Source organism: Molothrus aeneus, chromosome 1 (genome assembly GCF_037042795.1).
Source record: "Molothrus aeneus isolate 106 chromosome 1, BPBGC_Maene_1.0, whole genome shotgun sequence".
NCBI classification, from domain to species: Eukaryota; Metazoa; Chordata; class Aves; order Passeriformes; family Icteridae; genus Molothrus; species Molothrus aeneus.
In genome coordinates, this window is record NC_089646.1 from 39,858,186 (window position 1) to 39,881,462 (window position 23,277).

The following is a 23,277-nucleotide window of genomic DNA, read 5'->3' on the forward strand; positions in this document are numbered from 1 at the left end:
CACTTGAATCTGGGGCTTTGTAGCACAAACACAGAAGAGTTAGCCAAAACACTCTAGAAGAAAAGAAAAAAGTGGATTTAGGAAATGCCAAGGCTCCACTGCAATTACTGGAACACTGAGGAAGATAAGTAACAAGGATAAGCTGTCAGATCTACAAGTGGTATAAACTGGCATTGCTGAGGTAAATTCAGGGGCACTACATGGATTTTCACCACTGAGGGCTGAGGACTGTAACTAGGGAGGAATGTGTAACAGCCTTGTGAGGCACAGATTTTCCTTTCTGTGGAGAATATTGTTTCAGTCTCTCCCACGGTTTGTCAGTGACTGCTCCCTGGTGAGAACATGAAGAAATTGTCAGGTCTATTAACCTTAACAAATGTAAATATGAACCCAAATGTGGAAAAAATGCTTGGATCTGAAATGAATTTCATTCTAACAGACTGCACAGCTAAACAGTCACTTAGGCAGCCAACCCAGCAACAGCAGCCACTGGAAAAGAAAATTGTTCACCTCGCTCCTTTCAGGTTGTCCTTCCTTCCTGTTTCTTGTTTTGGTGGCACCTCATGTAAACAGCTGCACTGAAGGAGGTTGGAGTCACTGATGTGATTTATCCCAAATAAATTACCTTGCAAATGCAGGTCTTTCTTCTACAGTCAAGACTATTGCTCGCAATTTTTCTATATAACTGCAAACAAATCTCACTCACCAATTCACTCACAAAGCTGCTGCTAGGAACAAGAGACATTCTCAGTTCTTGTAGCATCTGACTGGAACCAGGAGCTGTATCCCTTATTTCTGTTCCCTGAAAGAATGGCGTGCCCCATGTCCCCTGTCCCACAGGGAAAGAGGTATTCTTTCACCTGATAAAGGCTGTTCCTGATCATGGGGAAGTGTATGGCATCAGACTATGACCAGTGCTGCAAGACTGCTTGGAGCATGGCTTAGTTTGGGATGGAGTCCATAATGTTTACATTTCCCATAAAAACTGTTGCAATAAAAACAGTAATCAAAAAGAGACTTACCCCACATTTCCATGTCTGCACTCATACAGGAGGGTCTGAGGGATACCACTGCACAGGACTGGGATGGCAGGAGCTGTGTGAAATGGCCTATTTCTCCACATTGTGAAAAGGCCTTTACAGAACTGCTTCCTGCAAGGACCATTACCCTACAAGGGTTGGGATGGGGCTAGAGGGAGAATTGGACAAGGGAATTCTTTACTTGGCAGATTCTTTGCATTTCCTGCCAACATACACAGACATGCCTGCAAGAAATGCAGGAAAAGCTCCAACTAAGTTTCAGTCTGCGCTTCAGGATCAGGCAATACTGGCAAAGAAACTCTGCAGCCAATCTGCAGCTTAAGGTAGAGAGAAGCCACTGTTTGGTTTATGGTCTCAGATTCACTTCTCCAAGGTCCAGATTCATACACAGACAGAAAGCTGTGCACTGCAGTTTTTAAGGAGTCAGAGGCTGGATTCTCCTTGGTGCTCCCATGGCACAGTTATGTACTGAACGGGAGGACTCCCAGGCTCAGGCCTACAGGCTGTAGAAGCTGAAGGTGTTCCAGCCCGGGGCTGTCCACCTGTACTTCTGCATCTCCAGCTGTGCCTCTGCTGCTGCCTCTGCATCACCATCATGGCATACACTTCTGCATCTCAGCAGCTTCAGTGCCAACCTGATGACACAGGTTAAACTGCTGGGCAGAGAGGATAGAGTTAGTCTGAGGGATTGGGCACCTGTGTGCTGTCAGCTCTGTGTTCCAGATTGCAAGGCAAGATGTATTCTATTACCATCCATATGGCTGTTGTCTTCTGTCAAGTGGGAAGTTTTCCTTATCTATCTCTGAGTGACCACAATCATTCCTCCCTCTGGAGGGACATCTGCTGATAACAGGCTATTGAATGTCCCTGCATGACTGATAAGAACTATATCATCCCATTGTGAGATGCTCCGCCCAGAGGGAGGAGCCAAGCATTCCTACCCGGATATAATCTGGAGGTTCTGAAACACCAGCACGGCTTCTCCACTGGATTCCCCAGAGGAACAGCAGCTGCCTCTTCTTCCACTGGATCTTCAGAGGAAGAATACATCCTTCTCTACAGATCCCCCTTGCTCCAACAGAACCACACCTGACACTCCAGGAGCACTGCAGCCACATTTCCAATTGTACTACTACCAGCACCCTGACCAACAGGGTGTCAGGTTGAGTTCTGACTCTGTTGGTGTTGTTCTAGTGTACTGCATTGTTTATTTTATCCTTTTATTTTCTTCCCTTTTAAAGAACTGTTATTTCCTGCTCCCATATCTTTTGTCTGAGAGACCCTTAATTTAAAATTTATAGCAATTCGGAGGGGTGGGGAGGGTTTACATTCTCCATTCTCTTTCTTTTTACATTCTCTTTCAGGGGAGGCTCCTGCCTTCCTTAGCAGACTCCTGTCTTTCCAAACTGAGACATTCTGTTAGAGAGTAATGCCTTCCAGCCAGGGATAAAAGTTTGTCTGTCAAAGCCTCTAAGTGCTGGGGCTGTGCCTGGGAACTGGAAGTCCAAACCTGGAGACAGGAGACACTGAAAGCAGAGTAGGGGAGAGAGACTCAAATTTTGTCTTTTCCTTGGCTGGATCATCAGTTACCTGTGAAGGTGGTTTTCAACCTCCAAGGTCTCATTGAGGGCTCAGGCACTGGTACTGTGAAATCAGGTGCTGGCAGGAGCACATCTTTCTCATTCTGCAAAAACAAACAGGATTCCCTCTGCTTAACAACCAAGGGTCTAGGATACTTGCCCAGACAGCAGACTTTGAATTTCTGAGTGAGAATATAAAATAAGAGAGAATTCCAAAGCATTAGGAGAGTTGCCTTTCTATGCAAGAATATTGATGAATACTTTCCATAGTATAGTGGCACTATAGAGTATACACAATGGGACAAGGATAAAAAACAGGACTAGATGTGTCAGAATAACTTTAAAGCATACATGGACATTGGGTTCCTCTAGCTCCATTTGGATTTAAAAAAAATTTATACTTACTGTTCTTTCCTTCCCTTTAGAAGAAGATATTTAAATATCAATGGAGATTTTATTTCATTTTGGAGCTTTCTTGTGTTTTTCAGTTTCCAAGTCAGAGGTAAAATGGGTAGCCCTTCATTTTATTTAGCATGAAATGAATTACAAGAAAGTGGCACCTCTAGGAATAAAATGCCTTCAGTCTGCATGTTCATGTAAGTGTAAAATGTACTGCAAGGCAGATTGCTTCTCCAATTTCACTACACATTTGTAATAATAAAAAAGTGGACTCTGAGGAGAAGTGAGCCATGGGCTGTGTGATTTGAACAGCTACATTAACACACAAACTAAAAGGAGCAAAAGTTCTAGACAGTTCTCTATTAATAGAAAAATAAAACAGCACCCAGAAATGCATAAAGAGGCAGTAAATGAAAGATTGGATGATGTACATGGTAAAAGCAAATCTAGACAGATTTCCATTTGAAAATAAATAAAGGCTCCCAGTGGCAAGTAAATCACAGGAAGGAAGGCAGAAACAAATGAGCAGACAGAGGAAGAGAGGAGGGATCATACATTGCAATGTACAGTTATTGGTACTTGGCTAAAATACAGTGTTGGAATGAATGAGCACCTATACCAAGATTCTAATTAACAATACAGAGATACAGGGAACATTCCATCAGTGTTTGGTAGGAAGGAAAACAAATGCCTGAGTCATTCAGAAAGCAATGATAGACTGTTTGTAATACCCACATCTGTCACACCACTCTCTGTTGTAATTACACTCCCCTTGATGGTAAAGAAGAAGATTATGGAGAAGATTATCCCAGGGAAGGATGTACTCATGAATCTATAGGCAACATTCAAAGAACAATCCACTCAGAACTTGGCTAATCCAAGAAGCAATAGAGCATACTGAGCCACTGAGCCACATTTCATCATAATAAAGCTAAACAAGAATAAGAGACATACTTAACACTGAGCAGACCTTTGATACCAAAGAAAAGAGATGGAAACTGGAGGAAAATACCTAACTAGTACCTAAATAACTCCTTCTGGGCCGCCTGCAGGTAATCGAGGCTGCATCTTAAGGACAGAACAGAATAGAACATGACTTCTTAGGAAGAAGTCATGTTTTTTGAATGTCTAGCAGACAAAAAACCAAAACAACTGTGTATCTCTAACTCCACTTGAAACACACCTATCTGAAAATGCCTATCCACCATGGAACAAAAAACCATTTTTAGCACTCAAACATACTGAGTATTTGCAAATATTTTCTGCTATTCATTCTACTTTGAGACAACTGAAAACAAGCTATAGCACTTCCAATTTAAACTTGATGGTCAGGGATTATATTATAGGTTGTCCATGTAGCTCAGCCTCAGAAAAAAGATGTGGAAAATCAATAGGATTCTACACTAATGATGAATCTTTAATAGCTCAGAGTAGCTTGTTCTCTTCAACTGATACCATCAGTGTAATGGCAGTGCCAAAGAAACGACAGACTTGAGCCTTTGCAAGATAATGATCACATTTACTCCTGTTTAGAAAGAAAAAAGGACACATTATTTTAGCAGTACAAGCAAAATAGCATGTTACAAATGCTCTGTTAAAAAAAAGGGGAGGGGGTTGGGAATGAAATTGGAAACAGCTCTTACTGCTGGACTAAAACCTTGGTGGTTTGGGGAATCTGGTAATTGGTCCCTCGAGACTTCCTCTGGCCCTCCTCGCTTTCACCCAGATACCCTGTAAAGATGTTTGCAAAAAACTCTTTAGAGGTGCAGTTACCTGGCATCCACATTTTCCTATTTCAAGGAGAAAATCAGACAATACCACCTCTTTGCTGTTCCACCTTTGTCTCTCTGTGGAAGCATAAAAATCCAGCACACGCCAGAAACTTCCCACAGATCTTCCCAAAGCAGACAGGGGAGCTATGTGGGTGCAAGGGCAAGCCTGGAAATCAGTATTTTCCTCTAGATGAAGGTGATGTGACCAACCCTGCAGTGTGGCTAGGTCATGAGTCAAGACCTTGAAATGATGCACGTTTAGTTCCCAGTGCTAAAGCATCAAGCATTTTCCTAAACACCACATGGATATGTTGTATGATCGTCAAAGCCTTACACTTTGAAAAATAAAGGAATTGGCCAGCAAAATGGGGATATGCAGACAGGCACCTGCCACATGTGCCTTCAGGACTGCAGGTGCACAAGTACCAGTACAACATTTTACAGCATTGTTTTTAATTTTCATCCCAAATCCCCAGCATCTCATATGGAAGAGGTTCATTGTAATTAAAGAGTACACCAGCTGTTTCCATGTTCCAGTTTTGTGGATGTGCTCTGGTTTATGCATATTGCATCTGAATTAATGTACACTTAAGCTAATGGGGGATCTGATGTGTAAAATATCACAGAGAAGCTCATACATGCTCTTGGCACCCTGGGACCATAATCTATTTACATCCCACAGCCTTTTTTGTTTCAGACATACCTACACAGGAGTTTTACTTCTCTCAGGCTTCAGTTTGCATTGTGACCCTTATTGTTCCTCTTCTCTTCTGTAGTTGGCAAAAGAAAGATGTAGCATCTTTGTATTTTGTGCCTTGTCTGTAAGATCTGTGGCAGTGTACCATGTTTAGAGAGTTTGAGGCCAGAAGGGATCTTTAGCTCATCAGCTACTGCTCTTTAAACTGCCCTCTGGGTAACTTGTCATTGCCAAAAAATGACACACCTTCAGAGACCATGCCTGTTCTGGAAGTCATTGAAAGATGGAGAATCTACCACTTCACTAGATAGTTTGTGTCAATCACTCCTACCAGAGCAACCTATGTCTTGTTTTTAGTTTGAATTTGCTGTCCTTTAGCTTCATGTTTCTTTCTGTATCCTTGCTTGCTAGATTAAATGGGTGATTCACTCACAGTATTTTCTCCCTAGTATGTGATTATTCTGTGACTAAGGTGTTGCTTTTCTCACAGATTCATTCTGTAGTGCCCAGTACCAAATGCATGATCAGCCTTTATACTGTTCCTTGGAGAGAAACAAGTTAGATCACTTCTATCCTCCTTTATTTATTCAATTAAACATGTTTATTACCAAAAAAACCAGCTAATTACTCCCTGGCTAACTATCCTTCTTGACTGCTTTTATAGTTTCACTGACCTGTCAGGGTGTGCTGCTACCTGGAACAATATGCCAGTAGTTAAATTAAGTATTAACCAGCAGAGACTGACATTAACTAATGTAAAAGTATTCATAATTTCAGCTACTATCAAAGAGAAGTCAGGACTGCTGGTAACAGCAGTTACCAGAACATTTTAAAGGCTGGAGGACATTATCAGTACTTACACTGAGTGACATACTCACTGTGATGGCTTAGTCTAAAATATATGTTGTCTAAAGCACAATTGTGCACTTTTGGCACAGCAGCATTTCAGAGCTAGCAACTGGGTGGAAACATGGAAGCAGCAACATGATCCTTTTAGGTTTCCCTGTAAAAGCCAACTGCCAGAGAGCTTCAGAGGCATTCTCATCCACCTGTCAAAGTCAAAGGGGCAGAAGTCTGCATGGGCTGAGCAAAGCTGAGGGTGCTGGGAATGCCAGCTGTTTGCTCCACCACTGGAGCTCCAGAAACACTGGTCAGTGCAGAATCTTGTCCCTCAAATCAGCCCCCAGCCTTGCCAGGTGCCTGCAGGCAGCTCTAGCTCTGGAGGGCACGTCAGTGAACATGCTTGAAGATTTTTGTTCAACCAGCTTAATTTCATTGATCCTGCTTAAGGGCAGGTCACTCTCCCCGGTTACATCAAGCAAATTGGAAGGGCACAGAAGTGAAAGTGAGAATGTGGGAGCTGGCAGGAGTGCCTTTTTTAAAATGGTGAAAAAGGTTGTGTTAGAAGAGAGTCAGTTATCTACACAAAGTGTAGTGGTCAGGTTTACCAGCTCTACTGTGAGTCACTTTTAACACCCGAACACCTTCAATTCACTATGGGTTTAGTCTAGTAGGACAAATGGTTTCATTCCTGATTATAAATTTGAAAGCAAGAGTGTATAGACAAAGACCATACAAAGTCATCCTGAGCAGCACTTTGCATTTGAAATCTCACTTAATTGCTGCCTTGGCTTTTTGAAGGATATTACACTGGCATCCTGAATTGCTGGTTCTTAGATTTCAATGATAGTTTACAAATTTACAAAGTTACTCCTAGCCACAGGGACAACCCCCCCCCCCCCCCCCACCCAAAAGAAAACCACAAAAAAAACCCAACAACAACAACAACAAAAACCCAGCAAAACAAAACAAACAAAAAAAACAACCAAAAACCCAATAAGGAACATTTATAAAAACACTGTTTCATACCATCTAATTTTCCTCCAATGTACATTTGATGCCCTTATCTAAATTCCTCATCAATGGAGTCATTGTCATAAAATTCAATTTTAAAATTTAAAAATATATTTATATTTTCTTCTGTTCATTAAATTCTGTTTGTGTACAACTGAAACTAACTTATTTGAAGTGCTGCTTTAAAAGAATTGATATTCAGCACCTTTTCATTAAATGTCGAAGTTTGTTCACAAAAGTAAAATATTCTTCCTAGTCCTGTGTTTATGGTTGGATTACAAAATAAAAACTTCAGAGATATGAATCAACTTTGGGGGAAATGCAGAATGTTAGTTTATTCCAAAATACAGATTTCCATAAATGAAATATGAAAACAGCTTCTAATATAAGAACAAGATTTTCAGACTCTTAATTTGCAGCGGTTTGGAGATAATCACTTTGCAGAGAAATTCCTCAACATTCCTGTGCACTCAAGAATGACAAAATGAAAACTGCCATGTAATTCAAAAACACATTTGGCAAAAATGCAAGAGATAATTTAAATTTCCATAGTATACATTCAAGGCTGTACAATGAGCCATATATAGCTTCCCTTTTTGTATTATACAGAATATGGACTAGGAGATTGTTTAGAATAATATTAATTTTCATGCTATAATAATATGCATTGCTTTATGGCTAAATATTGTTTACGTCTTCCAATATTCCTGGTGTGATTCCATGTTGCCTTCAAAGTAGGCAACAAAGTGGAGAATAGTAAAGGGACTCTGCACCTACACATACAGGTATTGGAACATTTTAATATCTCTGTGTATTGGGATATCAGTGGCTTTTTTAATGAGAAAAAAATTTAAAAGCCCTTTTTTGCTTACCAATTACAGCCTAATTCTAAGTGGATTTTGGAAAAAATTATTAATACCTCTATCATGATGATGTGACCTGACATTCTGCACTTCATTGCTTCTGAAGCAGTAACTTTCTGTGCTTTCCTGCTTTTTATCAATAAAAAAATTGTTCTTTTAACTGTGCTGCACTTATGCTTGTTATGGATTCCACTCTTATGCTGTTTTACTTCTGATTGGCTATATTGAACAATTGAGGTTCTTTGTAATAACTACAATAAGCCTTATAACAATTATTGCTGCCTTTACTGATTGTGCAAAATTATTTTTCCATTTATTTGAGAAATTGCAAAGCTCTTTCCACTTAGGGAGTGTATTGTGATTTACTGAAGAAATTACTACTGCCATCAGTGCCAAAATTATGATCTCTGTTAAGAATGTCATTCAGCCAATGAAAAACGTTATGGCAGTTAGACTTAATATGTAGTTAGACACATATTAGGTACTGTATTCTATATATAACAGACATTATTTAATAATAATAAATATATGTGATAAAATGCTCTTTGTTTTCTGGGAGCTTGAATACACAAGCTAATCTTAGCAGTAATTCTTCAAGGTGGATTTCAACTCTACTGAAAATACATATCATACTATTTTTTGGTGAGGGTTACAATTCTCTTCATATAAAATAAAGAAAGAAATAGAGGATTCTGCAGTTTAAAAAGTTCTACACAAATGTAGAATTATTTTTTGGATGGAGATAATACCTCAGAACTATCTAGGGAGAAATGAAGCTTCATCAAAGGCAGGTTTGACTCAGTAGTTCAGAAGCCCCCCCCATGTCAGAGTCCTCTGCCATCCCCAGAGGAGGGGGTGAAGTTTTCAATAAGCCATGCTGTAATAATGTCTGGAAACTTCCAAGACTTGTCTGAAAAGTCTCTGCTTCACAGCTCTGTTTTGCACACAGTAGGTACTAATATTCAGCAATAAAGTACCCTTATGTCTCTTTGTGTCAAGTATTTCATTTTTCCATAGCTATTAAAAGCACTTCACAAAAGATAGGTTTTTTTTCCTTTTTGTGAATTGATCCTCACCTGGGTTACAAGTAGAAGAAACATCAGTAGTTATTTATGCAGTGCCATAACTGTGATTTTACTTCAAGGTAGTCTTGGGAAAACTAAAAACAAAAGCAAAGTAATGTCTTTGCTTTGAAAGCTTTGTCAATAGGTTTTGTTAAAAGACTTGATTTCTGCAGGCTGAATCCTGCAATGCAAACAGGGCTTTATTGAACAGTTAATTCCTTAGTGTAGTTCTGCAGAGATTTGATGGACTGGAATCAAGGCTTCTGCTCATGACTGTACAAGACCAAAATGGGAGGTAGTCTTTTAATCCAGGGAAGAACCTTGGGAACACCACCTGCTACATTTCTCTCTTTTTCTCAGGAGTTCCTTTTCCTCATCTTTCTTGTCTCCTTACTCCATAACAAGGGGGTTTTGATAATAGAGAACTCTCTCTCAAACCTATCTCTAATTATTACCATCCTTCTCCTACTGCCTCGCTTTCTGGACTTGCACTCAGAAGTATCACTTGCAAAACACCTCTATTGCCACTCTGGAAATGTCCTGAATTCATAGTCTAGGCATATTCTTGAAATAAATATGGTTTTCCTGCTTAAAGTGGCCTTCCTGGAGGTCAGAACTGTTCAAGAGACAACATTCCCACAGTGCTTCATGAAGTGTATGTCATAAATCACAGTCACCACATGCATACCTTACCCAATGCAGACATGGTGCATTAGAAATGCAGATGACTGAGCACTTTCTTAAAACTGCCTTTCCTTTCTCGCTATCTTTTCAAGAATTGTTTCAGGGAGACCAAATCTGACACTGTGAGATTTAGGAATTTTTTTCACACAGAAAACATGAAATTCTGTGGGGCTTGGTGAAATATCCATTCTTCTGCTTATGTTGCTTTTTATATCTTTTGGAAGAATAGATGTTTTTTCCACCGCACATAAGGAATTTATACTGGTTATGTTTTCTTGTCAAAGCTGAGATACTCTTCCCTCAAGAGGATTTCCTTTGAGTAATTGCCTAACTGGGGGCCAATGAGCTGTAATTACTCCAGATGAAACCAATTGTTATCATTCCTTACCGTGCAAACTGCACTCCAAACACTCCAAATAGCATTCCCATTAGTCATATCTCCAGCACAACCTGCACATTTTTCCTGCTGAAAACAGATATTGATTTGACACTGTGCTGAGATGATACGATGTATAACTGATTGTACATTTCTGTATAGTATTAGATTAGACTAATGCATCCAGGTTTTCAATCCAATTACGCCTGCTCAGCTGATGGAGGGAGTTGTACCCTGTGCAATTGCCTTGGCAATTGCCAATATCACTTTATGATAATCTACTTAGAGTAACAGAATCATAGTGAAACAGGAATAGGCTGAGTTTCTCCCAGGTCTTTTCTAATGTCGCTTCTTTTTTCAAGGAACGTTAGGCTGATCTCAGTTGGTAAATAAACATTTGAATCCTACTCATGAAAAAACACAGAAAAAAGTACTCAAAATTTTCATGGTGTTTTAGGAGTGTATCACACTGGCAGTCTATCACTGTTCCATGAATGCACTATGGTATGATTTGGTCTTGGCAATTTATGATGGTAAATACTTGAATTGTGCAGCTGGCCCTGGATCTGGACTCAAGATTTCCCCTGCTGTAAGATTAGCTAATATATCATTTTTTATTCCCTGAACAGTACCTGCTTGATAAGACATACAGTCACAGAGAGTCAAATTAAGTTTGGCAGGAAAACTAAGTGGTAAACATTTTGTTAATATCCAGCTGGACAAAGAGAGGAACAAAACTAAAATGAGCAGGAGACAGAAAGTACAAATGGTCTTTGATCATGAGTAGCTGCATTTTTAAAAAGCAAGGAATTGCCAAAACATAACAGAATAATTTTTGTTGTTGTTTATTATCCATTACTTCTCATGGAAATCTAAGTCCTATCACTTTACTCTCCTAGTTGTTGCAAAAGTACAATAGTATAACCTGAAGCATGTCAAGGAAACAGGCTCATTTGAGAGTCTTTTGACTCTCAGAATGATCAGGACATGAAAAGAATGCTCAGCTTCTGTGGAGCAATAGCCAAGAAACTAAACAGCATTAATACACAAACCAGAAAAAAAACAACTTTTCTTTTTTGTGGGAAACTGCATTACAAAATCTGTGTGATACTGAATTGACTGTAAGATAGATGAGGTTAGTTTTGTCCTTGAGAAAATGGACAAAAGTAGCAAATTTTCAGGATGAAGATGGTGGTCAGGTAATAGCTCTGAAAGGGCTCACCAATGAAATAGTTTGATTACTGAAAGTGGTGGATAATTCTCTTAAACCTGCTTCACACACCTGAAGATATTAGACATGATTGATACTAACTGACCAAAAAACAGTTTCAGGGAGAACCATGGAAGTCCAAATACGGAATCCTGATGCCTGTCCTTGGCTTCAATAGCATGCTAATATCACAAAGAACAGACACCTGGATAAGTATGATCAGTTAGGGAAGAGTTTTTCCACACGTTTTTCTTTAAGGCTATGACTTAACTTGCTGGCGTGGTAGAGTTATTTGAAGAAGTCAGGAAGGAGTTGAATAGAGTGAACTGACTGGAGTGGTGTATCTTTCCTTCTAAAGCAACTACAGTAGATTTCCTCACATTTAATTTCCTGAGCATTTGTAATAAACATTAAAAAATAAGACAAGCAGAATGAACAAATGTGATGGTGGGCAGGAACCAGAGGGATGTGTGCAGGAGCCTGTTCTGGTTACAAAATTGATAAATGAACTGTCTGTGAAGAAGTGCACAACTTACAATAATGAGTGCCTGTGTAGATCACAGCAGTTGATAGCTTTCAGTATAGATAAACATAAAGGGATGAGCCCTGAACAAAAGTACTTCTAATGTCACATCTTAAATGATGGGCTCTGAGCCCAGCACTAATATTCAGAAGTGAGATTGTTCCATGAATACATCAATGTATCGGTCAGTAGCAGTCAGGGCAAAATAGAAGTTAAAATTGCAGAAATTAGTAAGAAAAATAGAGAGTGCAATAGGCAGTGTTACTGTAACACTGTATGGATGCATGGATTGACTACAATTTGAAAAATATGCAGTTTACATCTACCTCTGCCAGAAAATTTATATTAGAATTAGAAGAGGTGCCAAGAAAAGCTTGAAGGATAATCTGAAATGGAAAATACCTTCTATAAAAGAAGCAATTGAGCAGGCTATGACTTCTGAGTTGGGGGAAATTATCCAGAAAAATTATAATTGGTAAGACGATGGTAATTAGAAAGCAACTGTGAGCAGTGCTGTCTACACAAGAACTGCAGATCCCAAATGGAGCTGGTGGGGAGCCAGATTCAGAACCAACAACAAAGGAAATGGTTCATTGTGCATCATGTACCTGACAAGTTGAAATATTTGCCAAAGGATGCCATAGAATTATGGAACATTTATATGATCTCCTTTTGTTCAGCAAGTACTTGGTAATGAGAATGTGATCTTGGGTTAGGACAATCATACGAATCCGTATGTCCACACCTACTTTTTGGTGATTACAGATTTGGTGCATTGATTAGGACCTGGAAAAAGGAAACACAATGCCATAGCAAAATGACTACTGAGGGAGAAATAATGCTGTGGGTAAATCATATATAGCACATTATTTTTCTTTTTCTTTAATGCCATGAGTGTTTTCTGAAGAGGCAGGAATCCTGCTGTCACACCTGTAACTAAGACCATCAGCAACAGAGAGTTTTGTATCAGGGCAGGAACCTGCAGCCTGGAAGCCAGTGAATCACTGATGTTGTGTTCCAGGTGGTTTTATGTGGTAGAATAAGAAGTTCAGGGCCCTGGAGAGTTGGTACAACCAATTGCCTGCTGTGCACTGTAAATCAGGGAAAGCAGCTTGCAATTAACAAGGAGTGTTGCAGGTCTTGTCAATATACTCCATTTTACTGATTATCAGAAAGGTCCAAAACCTCTCAGTCAAATTGCTAGTGAATGTAAATTTCAGTCAATTAAAATTAGAGTTTTAAAGTTTCAGAATCAGTTAAAAAAATAAATCCTATGAAAAGGGGAAAAGCAATCATAAAAGCTGGTCAAGAGGAACACTTCCCCTTCTACATCTCCTGACTACCACATATGATGGCTCCAGCTTCACAGAAGGAAAATCTCTGTTCAGTGAAAGAGTCATTGGCTACATAGTCATCTGCTCTATGTCTTGCACCCATTATATTTACCCCTCCAAAAAAGTAAAGCATTAATATTTTACCTTTATGTCATCACATCCAAGAACTGGAGCCTCATCTAAAACCCCTTGAAGTCAGGGAAGGCTGTCATTGACTTCATCTGGCACTGGAATAGACTTTGAGAATGTAAATTGCCTGCTAGCAAGCTAAATAAAGATCTGGGTTCAATTCAAGTTGAACATAGATAAATTTAATAGTGAAGCATCAGTGAAGTTATACAGGTCTGCAAGCACACCAGCCTTCATTCTGTTTGTTGCTGCTCAGTTGACTTCAGTAATTCATTCCATGAGGTAACACATCAAAATGGCATTTGATAATGATTTTCACTATCAGTGAAGGCATGAAGCAGAAGATTAAGTAGAAATCAAAAGTTCCAAGGGTTAATGATAATATCTTACAAATGGGAAAGGATACTTTGCACTGTTTATGCCATGCACAGCATTTCAAAAAATCGAAGCAAATCCCTTTTTCAAGACAGCATGAAGTCAAGCCCTATCTAGAAAATAGTACATTTATTAGGATTTCAAGAAAAAGTGTTCTTGCTATTATCTCTGGGATGAGATAGACTTTGCAGGAATGACATAAATATTCTTGCTTCCAGTGTTTGATTGGCATAATCTGTCCACAACACCTACAGAATATGATACTATATTGCAGGAATGTGGCATCAGTCCTTTGTTAGGAGCAAATATTTAGAACATCTTGAAATATTTAATTGTCATACATGTGTCTGTGTGTATGATAGAAATAAATTTTGCTGCTTGGTGTCTTGGGATGTATCTTCTTGCACACAGAAATACTAAGGGCAGTCTTCATCATAGCACAGAGACATACCTTATTGTGGTATTTGGGTTGGAGAAGACAAGAAGAAATAAAACAGAAAGGGAAAAAAATTCTTGCAAGCATTTTTGTCATCTGAACAATTGCTTTGAAGGGAAGAAAATATGACCTGCTATGCTACACAAGTTTATATTCAAATTTTTTCTATTGCTATACAACAAGTGTCACAAATTCACACAATTTACCACTGAGTTTTGGTTGGGGTTTTTGTTGTGGTTTTTTGACTAACAACATTTTTCCTCAGTATCTCAAAGAAAATCCACCAGTGTTGTTCTTTGCAAAGATTACATTAAACATTATTGGCGGGAAAGAAGATAACCCTCAAGAAAACCACTTGGAACTGACCAGTTCTTGCCCAACTCTATCATTCCTAATCACAAAATGAGAATCTTCTGCTTCTCAGAACCCACAACATCCCATCAACTCACTGAGATATTTTGCATAGACATTTTTGGTCATGTGGGGAATCAAATCTCTCAAACAGCAGGGTCAGTTGCTGTCTGGATGGGAGTCTCCATCACAAGCATTCTTGCAAGAGCAGCTCCTACAGGATCAAGGTGAGATACCACATTTTTTTCTGATTATTTCTTACATTCCAGCTGGTCTGTGGTCCTACATGATGACTACAGTACATCAATGATCCATTTCTATTTATTATCTCAAAACTATGTACAGAATTTCTTCTAGCTTTCCTACTATGTACAGTGTCCTACCTATAACCACAGAACGAGAGAATGCTTTAGGTTGGAAGAGGCCTATGAAAGTCATCTAAACCAACCTCCTGCTGCCCCGGATCCTGCCCTTAATTAAGGTAGTTAAATCTGGCTAGTTATGTCTAGAACATTTCCAAAGACATTTCTGCACCTGCATTCTGCAGACTATTTAAATTTTTCCATGTGGCATTTGGCCAGTTGCCTCACCTGTCCCTGGAACTAACAGTATCATTGGGACTGCCCAGGATTCCTCCACCCAGGAGCGACTTCACCAACACACTGAAGCACACAAACAGTGCCTAAGTGACCTAGGCACAACAGGCAATTATCTGAAATTTCCACCTTGGCAGTTTCTAGTCCACTGCGGTGCCGTGAAACAGCACAGAGATCAATCTACTGCCTATTTGTCCCAAGCCAGTCCATTGCCACATCTACTCAGAGATCACCAGGAGACTTCTGGATCAGCCACGGAGCTGAAGACAAAATGCATTGGCTATGTGCACAGACAGAGTGCTGGTACCCATCTACATCAAACCTGAATGTAATCCTTTTATCACAGCTATAGTTCAAACCCAAGCTTGTAAAAAATGCTTCATTCTTGGGTCTAGCCAGGCCTACCACTTCACTAAATGTAACACTAACACACACATAATTATGGGGTAAGAGAAATTTTTCCCACTTCAGCACTTCCATGCATCCAGCCATGTGATACTGTCACATTTGTGAAGCATGATTCTATTTATATGTTCAAGTAGCTGTCATAGCAGCCTCAGCATCAAATAGCTGCTCTGCTGGAGTGAGCAGACAGTTGCTAATGGGAAATGTTACAGAACTCCTGTGGACAAACCTCATGCTAAGCAGTATTGCTGCTTGCTGTAGGAGTAAAATTAGAACCATTTTGCATGTCTAAAAAAAATTGCTGCTACATAAATGGGTGCTTTTAGCGGAGGGTGGTGCCACCAGGGAATTATCTGGATACATGTATTTCAGCAACTCATTTTAGAGAAATCATTAGGAATGGATGTCCATCTCAGACATTGTGAGCTCACAGCTTTCACCCTGGGTTAAACTAACTAACTTACAAAAAACCCAGTCAGGACAGAGCACCAGCATCATCTTTTGATTTTCCCTGAGACATACTGGTGATTACTTCATCAACAAAGGAAATTAAGACTGAAATGGGAAACAAAACCACACAAACTAATCTGGAATGGATGTGTGTCTCATATTTCCATTTGCCTGTAATTCTAATATACTAACACAGTACTTGCTGGTACTCCCAAAACCCCATAATACTCCAAAACCCACCAGCTTTCTGAGCAGAACACAGGGATATGTACTGTGCTTAGGCATTCCTCTAACACACTTCAGAGGAGAGGCCATTTTTTTCAATTTCATGGGGATTTTTTCTTTATTGCTTTCTGTAACTTGAAAACTTAAGAAAAAAGAAATATAGCTTCATTCTAACCATGGATATTTTACTGGAAAATACTAGCTTTTGTAATCTTTAATTAAAAGATCTTCTGGTTTTATAATTGACCATGATTTGGAAACAGAACAGTGTTTACAATGTTCATAGTTTTGAATGGGAAAAGTTTACCATCTTAAGGCAAGAGATGTTATCAGGCATGTCTTTGTCTTACAAGGCCAGATCTCCAGTACTTCATGTATAATCCAGAATTAAATTAGCTAAAAAATGTATTGCATTTTATTCTATTTTTTTCATATAAGGATATAAATATTTTTATATTTAGACATATACTCCACATAAAAACATCGATAATTAATTATTAATTATATTAATTGTTTTAAAATTAATTAGAACTAAAAATACATCATTTTATTATGCATTAAATTTTAATATGTTTCTTTTATTATTTTATTTATTATTGATACTTTACAGCCAAAAACATTAAAAACTTTTGTACCAATTCTGTGAACTCAGAGGTTCATTTGCAATAGAATTTCCATACTTCCCTTGATGCGTCCCTTGAGGGAAGGGCTTCTGCAGCTGCCCAGGCAGGATGGTTCAGTGAGATGAGGGCTGAGCATAGTAGCAATTCCAGTGGAAAAGCACTACTGATATCTTAGCTCCATATGTCATTTTTTTAGGGTGTTGGGGTACACAGGCATGTTCTGTACACACATACCTGTCTCAGAGCTGCTCTCTCCTCCTTACAGGTCTTGTCATCCACTCTCCTTCTCTGTGAACACAGACTCTCCAGCAGAGACCATGTTATTTGTAGCACTGCCAAGTTCAATCCACCTGCAGAGGCACCTGGAAAAACAATTTATATACACACAAAAGTACCTGTGGAGTTTGAACACACTACACGTCTTAGCACTTCTACTTCATTTGAGAGAAATGTCACCAGCAAATATAGGTCAAGAAGAGGAAATGTATTCAGGTAGTTAAAGTTACCAGAAGAGCCCAGTCAAACAGATTTGAGTCTTCAGGTAGCCATGAACCCAATGTCCTGACTTTATCTGGAGTTCCTTGCTGAGAGTGAAGCACTAGCTGGATGTGCCATGGGAGCCTTGGCACTGAGGATGTGCCAACCAGTAATGCACACTACTAGGATTTACTTGCCAAAGGGTCAGTGTTCCAGGATGTCAAATTGTCATTTGAGAAGTGATAAACTACAGATAGATCACTGTTCACCAAGAAGGAGAGGAGACTCTGGGACAAATTGAGATGTTATAAAGCATTGTTCATGAATTATGCCCCATAAGAGTCTACTTCCAACAAGGGACTGCCATGCTGGCCAGCTTAGTGTAGATGATACCACATTTTCCCTGTCTATTTCAGGATCATTTTGCCTCCTTGGTCTTTCTTCACAGATTAACTTTTTGCAAACCTTGGAACAACATCCTGGCCCCTGCATATCACTGGCCCATGGTCCGTACTGGCTCACCAATTCAAACTGTGGCCCATAGCTACCTTTCAAAAAAACCAAAGAAATGGTTCTAAAAGAAGTCGAAGGATGGAGGGATAATTTTCTGTTGCAACTCATTGGGCAGCTCCCACCCATAACAAGCTCTGACTACGAAAGCACATTTTAGCACTCCTGATGGAGAGAGCAGCATCTCATGGTGACACAGATAAGATATCAACAGGGACTCTAAGAAAATAGATCACTCTGTACCCATTAATGCTGGGATATCATCTACTCATATTGCAACATGACTTTATATCCTGGCTGGAGTCCAGGCTTTGTTACAATTAGCATATTAGCTTCAATTATGTAAGCCAGCAACTAGCTTTTAGCTAGTATCTGTAATTTACCTTGGGAAGAAGTTTGATTTTGTCTGTCTTGTTCCTGATGTAGCTTGATTGAGAGTGAATTTTATGCAGAATATTTCTTTGGCTAAAATGCTGTCTATTTCTGGAAGCTCTGGAGTCAAGGTCCCGTTTCACATCTTGGGAAATCTGGAATGGGTCTCCCTGTGTGCCCAGCTTGGGTGCTGGTTGCTCAAAGATGCCCAAAACCTCCAGAAATAGCCTTAAGTTTATATCTCTCTCCAAGATAAGTTTCAGAAGGGACTCAGCATAGAAGGGTGATGCCAAAACTTTGAGTGTGCATACCCCATTTGGGAAAACAGCAGAGCTCCACCAGGCAAACCACTGGGACAACTGGGAGAAAGGTGTCATATTAAAGTATTCACTGGTGACTCACACTTGAGACAACTTCTCTGTTTGATTGTAAATTTAAGGGACATCATCTGGGAAAATGTAATATTCTAATATTTTTGCTTGTTTTTACAGAGGCGGGGCAGGGGGGGAAGTTCAGCAACAATGACTTATGCTGCTGACTGTAGCACAGTAAGAATAAGTTCACAGGTAGTTGTGAGGCATTTAAATGCTGCAGTGGAAAAAGGCCATGGGTATACCATGGCCAAAACTGTCAGGTCTTTGCTTTATGTTAATATATTAACCTTCCCTCAGTAGAATAGAGGCCTAAAGATAAATTCATTCTCTCTCCTTAAAATAGCCTAGACATAGCTAAAGCAACTGAGGAACACAGGACTGAAAAACTGTTGGAAAGCTGGGAGCTGTTTAAGCTAAAAAGGAAATGGTTATGAAGGATTAGAAGGAGATGCAGTAGCTCCCCTGGGCCTTCAGCTTAGCAGAGCATAACCATGACCAGCTCTTGTGATGACCGTGAGAGACTAGGAGAAGAGCAGCATGTGTAGGATTTGTGTTCTTACATCAGGTAAGACAAAGAACATTCCATTAACTCATGGCAATGTGGGAAAATGGAAGAGCAAATGTCGATTGACTGCTTTTTTAAAGTGAGATATGAAATGAAACACTTATCACCAGAACAACCTCTGATAGATGAGATCAGAGAAGAGAAGAAGTGCCCCAGCTAAACAGAATTCCTAGGAGTTTATCTGTGGATAATCCACATTACTCTTTTCACAGAGCTATGATCCGATATTTAATTTTTCCACCACATTGTGGTTTTGGCAGGATGTTTTTACTATCTCACATAAGAACCAAATTGTTTTGCAGCTTTAGGATGACAAACTCAAACTCTTCTTCAGGATAACACTAAAAAATGAAGAGATAGAAAAAGACTTCAGTGATGCACAGTCCTTATGTGTTGTTTTGTTACAAGACATGTATCATCAACTTCCCACACATTTTTTAGGCAGGAGATCTATGGGATGCTCAGCTTGGTGCTCCACAGATGCCACCACCATCAAACAAATGACAGGAAATTGGCAGCATGCTGTGGATTTCTTCAACTGAATGGAAAACACTGTTCAGTATGGATCTAATACCCTTCCCTCTTCACCCACTCCTGCCATGCCTCCATGCCTTCAGGTTTCCAAAGCAGGTCTCAAGTTGAAGAAAAACTCAGTCCTTCATAGGCTGAGTGTAAGGTTTTGCTAATGTACAGCAAAACAGCCACTCCTCAGGTGCCACTTGGAAGATATCCAGCCCCTCCCTCCCTCCCTGCCTCCCTCCCTGCCTCCCTCCCTGCCTCCCCTCCCCAACAACGCTCCAGAGAACAATTTTTTTCAGAAAGGGGAAAGCTGGAAGAGAAAATACTTAATTAGGAATTTCAAGAAGAATTAGAGTGGGTGGGACATTATCATTCCATCTGTGTTTGTGTTACAACTTCATCTGGAAACTAAGCAGTCCATTGCACATGCCAGTATAAATGACAGCCCGTGCCCCAGGCTGCTCACCCCACAGACAGTCAGCAATTACAGCAGTGCTCTCAAGTGGCCAGCTCTGAGTCACACCTAGTACTTTTCGTGTGTGCATGCACCTTAAACATTCCACAAGCTGCTAACGAGGCATTTGCCAACGAGGGAAAGGCTTTGAATTGTGTATCTTTCCTGCTTTAGATGGAGACTGATACAAGCTGAGAAGTGAGTTGCTGTATTCTCCTAGCCCTTAATCTCCAGGGTTGGCCCTGCCTGCGCACAAGCTGAGGGCAGCTGGCTGCCAAACGGGCCCAGCAGTCTCCTGCATCCCCTTCAAGTCAAAGGCATTGGCACAAAGTCTCAGTGCACCTAAGGAGCTGCGAGGAGCTCCAAAGACAAAAGTCTGTCATACTGTTTCTAACAGCCCTAGACTGAACTGATTTCCTTGCAGATGAACCTTACAAATACACAGCATGACTAGAGAGCACAGCAAAGGTACAGAATCGGTGCTTACTTGTATTATTTGCTGGTTTATACCTATACAGCCACAGAGAATGGCCCTTGGTACACTCCAAGCTGAACAAGCATCATCTAAACCATAGGATTTACCTGGTCAAGCAAGCCATCCTCAAGGGAGGCACTAATATTTCTTTCAGGCCTTTCAAGATGATTCTGCATGCTCTTGAGTTGGGCCTGGCACTGGGCTCTGGGGTAGTGTGGATGCCCATCCCCATGTCTGTGGTTTCAAGGCAGAGTTGATAAGGCAATTTCCTTCCCCACAGAACTTTTTTCTCCTCCAAAGCCAAGTGTGAGTATTGGTTTACCAACCAGGGTGAATTTCAGCTGCCTAAAAGAAATCACAGAGTCACAGAATGGTTAGGGCTGTAAGGCTGTTTAACCTAGGGAACAGAAGGCTCAGGAGGGGATCAAAGAGCATCTCATTAATTTACCTGAAGGGAGAGTGGAATAAAAGAGGGAGACAGGTTTTTTCAGTGGTGCCCAGTGACAGGACAAGAGGTGACAGGCACAGAAAAAAACACAGGAGGTTTCATCAAAACATAAGGAATCACTTTTTTTTCTGTTTTTACATCACTGAGAGTGATGAAGCAACATCTTGTCCAGGGAGGTTATGAATTCTCCATCCTTGGAACTCCTCAGGAGCTGTCTGGACATGGTCCTGGTCCACCAGCTATAGGTAGCCCTGTCTGAGGTCCCTGTATAAAACTCATGTGCATTGCTTTCCCTCACAACAGATTATTGGCAGAAAGACATGTCATTTCTGTCAGAGCTAACTGGAAAATGAAGCACAATTAAGACTGCAAAAGACAGGCAAAATCTAACCCTTATAGCAAAGAGCTGCTCAAAACAGTCCTGGTTGTTACAGTGGATAAAACACGTGAAAGGAGAAGCTTGAGGAAGGACAGATGTGATGTCTGGATCTTAAGGCAAATGCAGGGTGGCAAATCTTATCCCTACCAGATGGCCCTATGATTACACAACCTTTCAGCACACTGATGGAGTTTGAGATTTTCTGTCTTGCAAGAAGCAGCTTCAGATAAGTTTCAACAGAGTAAATATGCACCATTGACTTTTATTCAGTTTTAACAGACTTTTGCAATTCACTTTTTAAAACATACTTCTGCTTTATGACTGCTACTTTCTCATACTCTCCTCCTTAATCTCTTTTCTCATAGATGTTTAATTGTGTAGAAGAATCACTGTGATGTATTTAACTTTCATATGATTTCCCTGTTTGGTAATAATACCCCCAATTAACTACTGTTCTCATTAACCAATTTACTCATTTATAATCAAGGGCAATGGCTTTAGCAGTTTTAATAATATGCCTTGTTAATAATGCCTTAATGAGGATTACCCTTATACTGCTCTCAGAAGGTTCCCTTTCTCCCTAAAATGAGAAAAGGCATATTAATGAAAAATAACCTTCTATCTCCTGGCTAAGTGCTTTTTTGGAATAAAAAGAAAATATGGAAAAGTACTGTCGATTTTTTACCTCCATATTCTGCCATTTAGAAAACCAGTGAATTAGAGTAGGTGTAGTACATGATGCACTAGCCCATAAATCAGTTCTGCCTCTTTCTTACTTGCTATAATTAGACATCAAAAGACTCCTTTTATATCCTCAGTTGAATCAGGATGCAGGCATTCTTATCAGCTTCACTGGACAGAGCAAAGAGAATACTGTTAATTAACTCAGGGCAAGAAGTGAAATAAAAAAGAAATATTAAGTCAAGCTTTTATTGAATTAAACTAAAAGATCAAATCTAAGAGAATCTTCTCCCATAGAACTAAGGAAACACAATAAAACTGCAATGACTGAATACAGGTTCTGCTAGCAGTAGCATCAAATATTTAGTGTTTGGAATTGACAAATAAGGAGACTGGATTACCAATGATTAGCAAAAAGAATCTGGAATGGCCATGTTAAAAATAGCAGCTCACACATTTGCAGGTAGAATAGAGAAGCTGCATCAGAAACCTTGCATTTGAAATAAAGGGGAACAGAAGCATAAGTCAATGCATGTTCAGGCAACCCTGTAAGTTTAAGTGTTGGAGGAAGAAGCACTTGGTGAAAGGCAGCCCTCTAATGCATCTGAACTGATGGAGAACTGAATGCATCTTTCCTTTCACAGTTTTTGCCAAAACAGAGCACCCACAGGCTGGTCTAAAAATCTCTGAGGAGCAGAAACCTGTTCACACTCACCTGTGCAATGCACTTTTTCTAGGCTGCATTCTATACACATAAAGGCCCACTGACCTCTGATGATCGTGATATTTTAAGACAAAATTACAAACCCCTTTAGCCCTCCATCTTCCAGTATGTTACTCAGATGTCTCTGTATTCCCCATTCCAGCACTGTTAGGATTTGAATCTTGCCTCAGGTGATCTATTAGGATTTTAAGGCATACTTATGTGAGGAAAATAATTTAATCTCATTAGCTCTAAGTACTGAAGACATGGCAATTGATATGATAAACACCTATGCTGAGAAGGGGAGAAATTGATCTTCAGAAGTCAGTATTTG